The sequence below is a fragment of the Delphinapterus leucas genome, chromosome 3 (assembly GCF_059928025.1).
Source record: "Delphinapterus leucas isolate spDelLeu-1000000601 "Yukka" chromosome 3, BTC_Dleu_Yukka2, whole genome shotgun sequence".
Taxonomy (NCBI): domain Eukaryota; kingdom Metazoa; phylum Chordata; class Mammalia; order Artiodactyla; family Monodontidae; genus Delphinapterus; species Delphinapterus leucas.
Genome location: NC_143131.1, coordinates 137,684,708 through 137,697,816, shown reverse-complemented (window position 1 = coordinate 137,697,816; position 13,109 = coordinate 137,684,708).

Below are 13,109 nucleotides of genomic sequence, written 5' to 3'. Positions count from 1 at the left end.
CATTTCAGTTATTACATTGTTCACCTCTGTTTCTTTGTTCTTTAGTTCTTATAGTTCTTTGTTGAACATTTCTTCCATCTTCCCAATCCTGCCTCCATTCTTTCTCTGAGATCCTGGATCATCTTCACTATTATTATTCTGAATTGTTTTCCAGAAGGTTGCCTATTTTCACTTCACTTAGTTGTTTTTCTGGAGTTTTATCTTGTTCCTTCATCTGAGATATAATACTCTGCCTTTTCATTTTGTCTAACTTTCTCTGACTGTGGTTTTCTTTCCCCAGGCTGCAAGATTGTAGTTCTTCTTGCTTCTCCTGTCTGTCCTCTCGTGATGAGGCTGTCTGAGAGGCTTGTGCAAGCTTCCTGATGGGAGGGAGTGGTGGTAGATAGAGCTGGGTCTTGTCCCTCTATTTGGGCGCGGCCATGCTCAGTAAAACTTTATTCCACTTGTCTGATGATGGGTGGGGCTGTGTTCCCTCCCTGTTGGTTGTTTGGCCTGAGGCGACCCTGCACTGGAGCCTACAGGCTGTTTAGTGGGGCTAATGGTGGCCTTTGGGAGGGCTCACACCAAGGAGTACTTCCCAGAACTTCTGCTGCTAGTGTCTTGGTCCCTGCAGTGAGCCACAGCCACCCCCCGCCTCTGCAGGAGACCCTCCAATACTAGCAGGTAGGTCTGGACCAGTCTCTTATGGGGCCACTGCTTTTTTCCTCTGGCTCCTGGTATGTATGAGACTTTATGTGCCCTCCAAGAGTAGAGTTTCTGTTTCCCCCAGTCCTGTGGAAGTCGTGCATTCAAATCCTGCTGGCCTTCAAAGCTGGATTCTCTGAGGACTCCTCCTCCTGTTGCTGCACCCTCAGGCTGGGAAGCCCAATGTGGGGCTCAGAACATTCACTCTGGTGGGAGAACTTCTGTGGTATAATTGTTTTCCAGTTTGTGGGTCACCACCTGGCAGGTTTTGGATTTGATGCTATTGCGATTGCACCCCTCCTACCATCTTGCTGTGGCCTCTCCTTTGTCTTTGGGTATTTTTTTTGGTATGTTCCAACATTTTTCCATTGATGGGTGCTCTGCAGTTGTGATTCCAGTGCTTTCGCAAGAAGGGGTGAGCACATGTCCTTCTACTCCACATCTTGAGCTGCTCATAGAATCTTATTTAGAGAAGCAATTCTTTTGCAGTGATTCTTAACCACACAGGTTTCTGTATTCCATGCATGGACATGTAAATAAACCCATATTAATAACTTTTGACTTATATGTTCAAATACTCATAAATTCAATTTTCCATGAGAGGATATAAAGCAATTTTTAGTTGACTAGAATGTTCAAATGAGTATTAAAATCTTCAAATTCATATTCCTTTATTCTTTCAATATTTATTTACTGAACGTTTATGAATTTCGAGGTAGTGTACTAAGTGCAGAAGGTATTGAATAATATAGAGTTATGAATAGTAATGAATAAGATTAACTCTCACCCACCCCTTAAATGGATTTAGTATTATAGTGGAGAGACATGCACATTTAAGTAAAATTGTATTGAGCACTGCAGAGAGATGGAGGGTGCCAAAAGTTATACACCAAAGGATTCTGGAGAATTAGGACAATGTCTATGAGCTATTTATTGTATTTACTGGGAGAAGGGATGGAAATGGGAGGAAGGAGAAAGAATTGTGAAAGTGATACCATGATTCAGGTTTGCACAACTGTGTATAGATGGTGGTAATTTAGTGAGCTGGGTGACAGTGGAAGAATGCCATATTTCTGTGGCAAAATGGAGAAAATGTTAAGGAGAGATGTGTACGTATTGAGTTTAGGATGTCTTTAAGATATCCAAGTGACAATATAAGTAGCCTTCTGGAGTTCCATGATCTAGAGCATAGAGAAGGGGACTGGGATATATAAATGCACAGGTAGTCAACGTGAAGTGACAGAAGGAGAAAAGCTCACAGAAGGGCAGAATACTGAGTGATTAAAGTCAAAATCTTCAGACTAAGCCTTCAGGAATTCCAGAATTAAAAAACCTGATGGAAGAGGAAGATCCAGGAAAAGAGATTGAAGGAATATACATAGAAGTAGGAAGATGAACATGAAAGGATGGTATTGTGATACACAAGGGAAGAATTTTTCAAGATGGTGGAAGTTTTCCACTGTTGAAGTTCTGAGAGTTAAGAAAATGAGAACTGAAAAGTAAAGTTGCAGTTCCTCAGTGATCTTTGTAAGAGCCCTGTGGCTTAGGGGCTGAAAACAAAGCCAAACTGCAATAAGTTGATGAGTGAGTAGCAAGTGAGGAAAGCAGGAAGATACAGAAATCCAGAGTGCAGATGGAATGATTTGCTTTAGATATAAGAGACACGTTCTTTTTTGTAGGAGGAAAAGTTGAGGAGAGATGCCAGATTCATTTTCAGTAATTTGTAAGTATGTGATCAAAAAGAAGATTTCCTGTCTGATGGCTTCTACTTTCTCTGTGTAGAAGGATATGTGATTTTTCTGAGAGTGATGGTGTATTATCAGATAGCTATTGCTGAGTAGCAAACAATCTCAAATCTTTGGGGCTTAAAATGGCAACCATTTATTATTCTTCATGTGTCTATGGAACCTAGCTGATCTGGCTAGGTCCCATTGATTTTGTCTGGGCTTGATCATGTGGCTGCAGTCAGTTGCCAGGTTGGCTGCAGGCTAGTTGATCTAGGATGACTTTAGCTGAGACAACTCATTTCCCCTCCATGTTCTCTGATCCTACAGAAGGTTGGTCCAGGCTGTTCTAATGGTGGTAGCAGCATTCTAGGAAAGCATATTGTTATGCACTAAATGTATGTGTCCCCCCAACCCTCCTGGAATTTGTATGTTGGATCCCTAACCCCCAGTGTGACTATCTTTGCAGATTATAGACATAATTAAGGTTAAATGAGGTCATAAGGTTAGACTATGATATCATAGGATTATAGTGTCCTTATAAGAAAAGATATCAGAGAACTTCTTCTCTCTTTCCTCACTATGTGAAGACACAGCAAGAAGGTGGCTGTCTTCAGGCCAGGAAGAGAGCCTTCACCAGAACCTGATCATGCTGGCACCCTGCTTTCAGACTTCCAGCCTCTAGTACTGTGAGAAAATAAAATTTCTTTTGTTTAAGCCACTCAGTCTATGGTATTTTGTTACAGCAACCCAAGCAGTCTAATATAGAAACAAAAAACCCACATATATCCTTTTGCAAGCCTCTGTTTGCATCAAGTTTGCTACTACCCCATTGGCCAAAGCAAGTTGTATGCCCACGACCAGATTCCAAGTGGGAAAGATCCTCAAAATTACAGAGAGGACATTCATTGGAGCCATTATACAACAAATCCAACAGAGAGGGAAAAATGGATATAGATATTTGAGTAGAATGGGCAGCGTTTAATTCATTCATTGTGGATCACAGAAAAACTTACTGATAAGAGGTATACATTAGTAATTTTTAGTTTGTAATGAGTCATACTAATCAAATTTGTGGTATGACTTTTTTTTTCAGGAATGCTTAATGACCCAGGTATGTTAGTCAGATGGAGCTGCCATTAAAAAAATACCATAAACTGGGTGGCTTAAGCAACAGAAATTTATTTTCTCACAGTTCTGGAGGCTGGAAGTCAGAGATCAGAATGCCAGTGTGATCGAACTCTGGTGAGATCTTTGTCCTAGCTTTAAGACAGCCACCTTCTCCTTTGCGTTCACATGGCCTTTCCTCAGTGTATGCACATGGAGAGAGAGAATGTCTCTCTTCCTCTTCTTATGCCAGTCCTTTTGGATAAGGACCCCATGCTTATAACCTCATTTAACCCTAATTGCCTTCTAAAAGCTCTGTCTCTAAATGCAGTCGTGTTGGGGTTAAGCTTCACCGTATGAATTTGGAGGGGAAACGATACAGTCCATAACATCAGAGTACAGAAAATAGAAGACATGTTGTTGTTTATTGTGGGTTTTTTGTTTTTTTTTCCCAAGGGTTTTTTTCTATGATGTTGAAAGTACAGAGGTACAATGGAATTAATGTTATTGATTAGAGAACATTTAAAATACAAACTGAAAATGGAGGCAGTGGTGGATTAATCAAGATGAAAAGACCTACAATAGGCTATTAGAATTAATGATTTGAGAAGTAGAGTGGCTTCAGGGATGACAAGACTCAGGGTATATTCATGGACATGGATCATGGAGGAGTTGAGAAAATACTGGCGATGAGGAGGTAATGGAACTGAGAAGCAAGTATGTGGAAAGGTTGTACATGTGTGTACAGAGATGTACATGTACAGGGTATCATACACCCTGATGGCAGGGACCTGGTGGGAGAAAGCCCATGAGGGATAGCATTGTCTTTAATAAATAAAAGAAATGACTCGTAGAGATGTGGATAACACTGACTAGGACATTTCCCACACCTTAATTTTTCTAGATAATCAATCATGAGATGAATATACTATCTTAAAAATTATTTATGTGAATAATTATCTTACAATTTGTAGGGTACAGCTCCCATAGTAGTATCTGTACTATGCAGCAGAGACAAAATACAAAGGCAGCTCAGTTAGACACTTTTGGTCCTAATTGTTTTCTGAGTAAATGTTTGGTTTTAGAAGTACTCAGAGAAAAGAGATATATCAGCTCTTACCTCCAAATTTAAAGCCACATTCAGATAATCCACCAAAGGAAAAGACAAGATTCAGGTTGTTTGTCTTGCTATTATATCGTTTTTTATAACCTTTCAGCTGACAGATGGCCCCTGAATTTCTTTTCCTCCCCCCACCCTTCTGCTTTGCTAAGTCAGTCTTCCATTCTCACATCCCTGAGATCTGGAGGGGCTCAGCTGTCTGAGTTATTTTTTGTGTGTTTATATGGCACCTCTCACTGCAGTCTTTTGGAAGAAGGTTAACCATCTTCAAGAAAGATGTCCTCAGTTTCTTCCCCGGCTGAAAAATGCTAAATACAGGAGCAGGCAAGAATAAGGGTAAAATCCTCTGGCCAGATCTTACCCTACACCCTCTCTATCTTTCTTTTCATATTTTTCAGTTGGAAATTATAGGACTTTTAAGTGACATGGTTTCTGATGGAACTTTCAAGATAATTCTTCCTCTTTTTATTTCTTTATCTACAGTTGCACAAAGAAGAAAAATAGGCTGAGGTTCTGGTTACAACATAACATTTCTCCTCTATTTGGGAGGACTTTTCAAAAGGCCTCGGGCAGAAATCAGTGTACCTTCTCCCCATTAATCAAACCATTATGAGGACCTCTGTATAACTCACTGTGTCATACCTGTTTCCTCTACTAGATTATGAGCCCTTTTGGGCAGAGTGCTAATCTTCTTAATCTTGAAATGACCCACAACTGGCCCAGTACTTGGCAACTCATAATAGTAGGCATTTATTGAATGTTATTATGTTCCAAAAACTATCTAAATACTATTATTCATTCATTTAACTCTCTCTAAAAACAAAAAGATAGGTACTGTATCTCAGTTTCACCAATGCCAAATTTAAGGCATATTGAGATAGAACTAACTAATCCACGTGGCACAGCCCTTAAGAGGTAGAACCAGAACTCAAACCCAAAGAGTCTAATTCCAGAATCTATTCTATTCACCACTACACTATCATTCAACAAATATTTATTTAGCATGAGCCATGTTCTATGTCCTGTGCTAATCACTGAAAATCTTTCAGAATCTTGTGATACTTATACTTACGGGGTTAGACGTACAAAGTGATTTATGTAAAAGAAAGTACAGATTGATATTGGGAGAGATTATGAATTAGGACTTTTTTTTCTAGCTGCAAACAATGAGACATCAAATTGACACTAGCTTAATTCCTAAGGATATTTACTGTTTACTTAAGAAGAAATTCAGAAGTAGGTGGTGTCAAGGTTACTTTTTTGGCACAGAGTGTCATCAGTGACCCAGTCTCCTTTGATCTTTCTATTCTGCCTCCCTTGGTGCAACTGTGATTTTCCTTTCATCATTTTAAGATGGCACCTCAGCTTTGAATAAACATCACAACTGCAATTACATTCACAGCCAGAAACTAGGAAGCATATCTTTTTTGTCATTTCCAGCTAATGTTTCCTTTATGTCTCATTAGTTTGGCAACTGATAAAGGGGCTAGCACTTCTGTGATTAGATTAGATAGATCATGATAGGTATCCACAACAAAACATGGTTGTCTTAATTAGAAAGAAAGGGGAGGGTGGTTGTTGAATAGATTCAATCATATCTACCATTGAAAAACCCCAAAACCCTAGTTGGATTTAACAATTATTGGAGAGTTGGGAACAGCTTCCTTTGAAAGAAATGACATCTCTCTAAGGTAGTAGAAACTGTTCAGTAAGAATACATGTTGAGGGAGAGAATTCTAGGCAAAAGGATTGTGTAAAAAGCCCAGAGTCAAGAGAAAGCTTAGCATTCTTGAGAGTATTAAGAAGTCTGGAGGTATTAAGAATGCCTGGACTAAAAACAGTTAAAGAGAAGTCATAGGGAAGAGCCTCAATTTGCAGTCAGGTGTCATACTCTAGAGGACCTTATAAGTCACTTTAGGATTGGGAATTTTATATTAAACAGAATGGAAAGCCATTTAGAGTCTCGGAAAATAATTACTGAATAAATGTTGCATAAGTAACTAAAGACAATATTAGTAATATTTATAGTATTTTTTGAGGCATGTCATAAGAGATTTCAGTATCTGTATTACTATTTTTTTTTCAAAACACGTATTTCTACCAGCCCTCTTAAAACACATTTTATTCTGTGGCCCTTATGTAATATGATATGATAAACAGTTATAATTTGTAGGGAAATTGTAAAGGAAATTTGTGGAGGAAAGAGACCAAGGCTACTTTAAAGGTAGGTCTCTCTCCTTATTTTTTTTTCTGATTTCCTGCTAAAATCCAGTAGTAAAACCTTAATCCATTGGAAAGTTAGAGGGAAAAGGAGCTCTGATGTGGTCCATGCAAGTCAGCCTACTGGGGCAGAGAGCAGGATGGGAAGGATGGGACAGAACTGGAGCTAGATTGAGGACTTGAGACTGTGTGCCTTAAAACACTTGTGCTCTAGGTGCTTTTCTAATCCCATTCTTGCCCTGGGATTTGAGGGCAAATCTGGATTTTTAGCTACTTGTAGCCAGAAATATCCTCACTAATGGAAACCATTTAGCATACTTGAGTTTGAATAGTTTACAGTTACATGCCTTCAGTTAAGTTACTCCACCCCCCTGTACCTTACTGCCCTCTTGGATAAAATGCAGTTGCTCTGAAGGGTCATATGGAACAACTTAGGTAAAATGCTTTGGATGGTAGGTAGGTAGAACGCTATCACTGTAATGCTCAGAAAATAGTAGAGAGTATCAGCATTATGCTGATGATGGATTGGAATTCAAGTTTTACTCACACTTGCTATGTCTTTGTCTTCCTTGAAACTTGATGTCTTTCCAAGGGGTGTAGGTCACAATGGGAATTTTAAGCCACTAAAGCAAGTAGTGAGGAGAGATACTTTGGAATTGAGACGATGTTGTATGGGTTTTCATCAGTATTGCCTTGAGATATGACATATCCCGTTTCAGTCAGTATGTATGGAAGCAGTGTTCTGGTTACTTAGAATGATTCAAAGAATATGAACATATTTTCCACCATTGGGAGCTTACAGGCAAATTATAAACACTAAGAATATTATCCTATGAAATAAAGCTGCGTTCTCGGAATTTAAATTTTCTTTGAATTCTTCACAAGGCCAAAATGAGGAGTTTTAAAGCATAAAATGATTAATGTCAGCCTACACCAAAATCAAAGTTCAAGATTTATAACATTTTCCAAATGAATAGGAGAATCTGGGGTTATTTAATGCACAATATAAGATGCAGCCTGTTAAACAATTTTAGAAAAGAAATTAAAGGCTGTACTATAATATACATAAAAATTCCATAATGATCTATCACAGTGCTTTGGCATGAGAAAGAAATCCACGATACTTAAGTTAGCTAAGAGTGCAGAGTTGGTGGAAAATGAACACTGTTACCATGGCAATGAGATTTGAGATTCGCAAGGTGGGTTTTAACCTAAGGTTCCTGTCTTCAGAATGAATACATGCAAGTAATTAGATACCTAAATTGCTGAGACAGCATGTGAGAAACACAAGCATATTTAAGAAAAAATATCTCTCCCAAATATAAATCATCATCAGTTGTAAACAGAATCAGAATAATACCAGACTGCACTGAGCAGTGACTTCCATTTTATACTGTTCCATGTTGAGGTGTGGGTTCTTTCTTTTCATCTAGAGCAAAAATATTCCTTTTTGAAATTGTTATTGAACTGCAGAAAATGTGACCATACAGAGAGTTTCCTTATCTATATAGTGAAAGCCTTCAGAATATATGATGTTTCAGTGTCCTAATTAGAGGGATGCTGTTGGTTTAGAATTCCAGACTTTTTAGCTGTAGTTTGAAGAGGTCTCTTTCATTCTTCCTCAGTAGATTTAAATGTTCTTCCCTCAGTTGTTTGGCATGTGTCTTAGGCGTGGGATAACTTGGGGCAAGTGTGAAATACCTGTTCAAACTAGATTAAGCTAGGAAATAAAATACACTTATTAGAAGAATTCAGCTGTTAGCATATGGGTTTCAAGGCAAGGAAGTTCTGTCACATCTTAATTATGGCTGGGATTAGAACTGGAAAGTCATCTGCAACTTTGCAGCCTCTCTCTCTTACCATTATCATGTCTCTTCTCTACTTTCCTCTCTACGTTTGCTTTATTCTTTTCTCTCTGTTGCCAACTTTTCTTTTTCTGCTCTATATGCATATGGGGCCAACATGGTTGTCCCATACTAAGATCTGCCTTACACCCCAGTTCAGGTACCCAGTAGATATTGCCTTGGGCAATGATTTCCAAATATTTCTTTGTGAGATCTGGAGCTATGATTTCCCTGTGTCAGACCAGACAGCCACAGATAAAAACAGTTAACCGATCAGCTCTCTTTGCTTCTAGTATACTTGGGATCCAGGAACCAGCAAAGCAACTCACATACTCCTTAGGCCCGGTGCTGCAGCCAAGGCATGCATGTGGCCATTCACTCCTGCTTAGAACACTGGCTACTCTTGCTTGTGGCCACTGCATGTTAAAACAAAATAGAATGACCTGTGGTCAGTGAATTCTATTGCTACAGATCATTCCAGGAACTCCCTAAAAGGATATTGAAATGTAAAAGTGATCTCCTAAGATCCCACTTTGCCAAAATAGAAGTCATAGCTGTGTTCAAGAATGGGCAATAAGCTCACCTCCACCCCAGGTTAAGAAAATTATTGACACCTATGATGCTCAACAGTTGTAACTCCATCAGTGAGTTGTTGTTGTACCTAAAGCTGCATTTAATGAGAACAATTATAAGAATGGAAATAATCAACTCCTGAAAACATCTAGACTATTTTGAATATTTTTTACTATTTTATTATTACAGATTTTCTGTGGGGTTTCAGGAGTCAGATGAAACTGCTACTGATAACCTCAACTGTGTACAGCTCTAAGGAGGGTGCTTCACTGGAGAATATCTACAAGATTGTGTATCTGCCCTTTATGGCTGGAGAAGGAGGCTCCACCTTTTCTGTTGTCATGTGGGTCTCATGGGAGTGTCTCTTATTGACAGATATTAAACCAGAGCCCTATTGGCAAGTAGATCTGAACCACAGGCCCATGCAACTACTCATGCCCTAAGGACCTAATTAAACTGCATTTTAAATATTCCACTTCAACTGGGTGTTACGGTGCTGCTGTGAATTTCTGCCCTATGGTTTATTGATTATGATAGGCAGCTCAGATTGCAGAGTCACGTCATGTTCCACAGTTACAGGTTCACACTATCAAAGTCCAAGAGCAAACCAGAAGCTTTTTTTTTTGCAAAAGGAAAATAGAAATTTGCAGAACTCATGACTTTGCCTCAATACCTACCAGTGTGTACTGTGTTTTTCTTATTAGAACTTGCCAGAGGGTCTATAGAGCATACATGGTTGTCACCTACACTTGTGGCATCATTGCATTTACTGAGTCCTACAGACAAAGGTGAAGAGCAACTCGTTCTGTAGAGCAGGCCAGCTGCAGGGTCTTTGTTAAAACAAACATGAAAAGAATCACAAGCAAATATGATCAAAAATTAATGTTATTCTAATGCATTTAAAATTTTAACAAAATGCTTAATTTCCTAGAAAATTTTATAATTTACCAACACTTACTTCAGAAGTAGAAAACCCAAAGTAGAACCATTTTAATTAAAGCAATAGAATTATTTGTTTAAAAACAATTTAAGAGTATTGAAAAACAAATCTAGTCTATGTCCAGAGGTTTTAGAGGTGATCATCTTCTAAATCATGTTCATCTTTTAAAAAATTAACAATCTATTCCAGTTACAATAAAAAGGAGTATTCTAGTTCATTTGTGAAATTATAATATTCTTTATATGAAAACTAGATAAGCATGGCATGAGAGAGAAAAGTTATATGGCAATGTCAGATAACATATTGAGAAACACAAAAGCAAAACACTAATAAACAGAATTTAGTAGTGTATTAAAATACACTGGGTAAAGTGATGATTATCCCATAAAAATGTATTAGTAAATTCACTTCATGTGGAATGGCTTCAGGATGTCTTTTCAAATCTGTTCTTTCTTCTATTGACTTGAATTTGTACCTGAATTTGTACTTGAATTTGTACCTGGCAACTACATTTCCCAGCCTTCTTGCACTTAAGTGGTCAGTGTTTGCCAATAGATTATGGGCTGATATGATTGGGCCAAGGCCTGTAGCAAAGTCATAGGGGATGCTAGAGCAAACTTGATTTCAAGAAATCAATGTCTGCAGATGGTTTTGCTAGTCTGGACTGCTTAACTTGGACTATTGCATGATGGAGGAAAATTACTAGTATTGATATGTATGTGACTAAGCACATACACACATATATACATGTATTCACTAAAATAACTTTTTAAATTATTTAAATCTTAACATATAAGTTTAAGATTCTTTTTTCACATTTTATTTTTAAAATTTTTTAACATCTTTATTGGAGTATAATTGCTTTACAGTGGTGTGTTAGTTTCTGCTGTACAACAAAGTGAATCAGCTATACATATACATACATCCCCATATCTCCTCCCTCTTCCATCTCCCTCACACCCTCCCTATGCCACCCCTCTAGGTGGTCACATAGCGCTGAGCTGATCTCCCTGTGCTATGCAGCTGCTTCCCACTAGCTATCTATTTTACATCTGGTAGTGTATATATGTCCATGCCACTCTCTCACTTGGTCCCAGCTTACCCTTCCCCCTCCCCGTGTCCTCAAGTCCATTCGCTATGTCTGCGTCTTTATTCCTGTCCTGCCCCTGGGATCTTCGGAACCTTTTATTTTTCTTTTTTTTTTAGATTCCATATATATATGTGTTAGCATACAGTGTTTGTTTTTCTCTTTCTGACTTACTTCATTCTGTATGACAGTCTCTGGGTCCATCCACCTCACTACAAATAACTCAATTTCTTTTCTTTTTATGGCTGAGTAATATTCCATTGTATATATGTGCCACATCTTCTTTATCCATTCATCTGCCGATGGACTTAGATTGCTGCTATGTCCTGGCTATTGTAAATAGAGCTGCAATGAATATTTTGGTACATGACACTTTTTGAATGATGGTTTTCTCAGGGTATATGCCCAGTAGTGGTATTGCTGGGTCATATGGTAGTTCTATTTGTAGTTTTTTAAGGAACCTCCATACTGTTCTCCATAGTGGCTATATCAATTTACATTCCCACCAACAGGGCAAGAGTGATCCCTTTTCTCCACACCCTCTCCAGCATTTATCGTTTGTAGATTTTTTGATGATGGCCATTCTGACTGGTGTGAGGTGATGCCTCATTGTAGTTTTGATTTGCATTTCAATAATGACTAGCGATGTTGGGCATCCTTTCATGTATTTGTTGGCAATCTGTATATCTTCTTTGGAGAAATGTCTATTTAGGTCTTCTGCCCATTTTTGATTTGGGTTGTTTGTTTTTTTGATATTGAGCTGTATGAGCTGCTTGTATATTTTGGAGATTAATCCTTTATCAGATGCTTCATTTGCAAATATTTTCTCCCATTCTCAGGGTTTTCTTTTCGTCTTTTGGTTTCCTTTGCTGTGCAAAAGCTTTTAAGTTTCATTAGGTTCCATTTGTTTATTTTTGTTTTTATTTCCATTTCTCTAGGAGGTGGGTCACAAAGGATCTTGCTGTGATGTATGTCAAAGAGTGTTCTGCCTGTTTTCCTTTAAAAGTTTTATAGTGTCTGGCCTTACATTTAAGTCTTTAATCCATTTTGAGTTTATTTTTGTGTATGGTGTTAGGGAGTGTTCTAATTTCATTCTTTTACATGTAGCTCTCCAGTTTTTGCAACACCACTTCTTGAAGAGGCTGTCTTTTCTCCATTGTATATTCTTGCCTCCATTATCGAAAATAAAGTGACCATAGGTGTTTGGGTTTACCTCTGGGCTTTCTATCTTGTTCCACTGATCTGTGTTTCTCTTTTTGTGCCAGTACCATACTGTCTTGATTACTGTAGCTTTGTAGTATAATCTGAAGTCAGGGAGCCTGATTCCTCCAGCTCTGTTTTTCTTTCTCAAGATTGCTTTGGCTATTCGGGGTCTTTTGTGTTTCCATACAAATTGTGAAATTTTTTGTTCTAGTCCTGTGAAAAATGCCGTTGGTAGTTTGATAGGGATTGCTTTGAATCTGTAGATTGCTTTGGGTAGTATAGTCATTTTCACAATGTTGATTCTTCCAATCCAAGAACATGATGTATCTCTCCATCTGTTTGTATCATCTTTAATTTCTTTCATCAGTGTCTTATAGTTTTCCACATGCAGTTCTTTTGTCTCCTTAGGTAGGTTTATTCCTAGGTATTTTATTCTTTTTGTTGCAGTGGTAAACGGGAGTGTTTCCTTAATTTCTCTTTCAGATTTTTCATCATTAGTGTATAGGAATGCAAGAGATGTCTGTGCCTTAATTTGGTATCCTGCTACTCTACCAAATTCATTGATTAGCTCTAGTAGTTTTCTGGTAGCATCTTTGGGCTTCTCTAT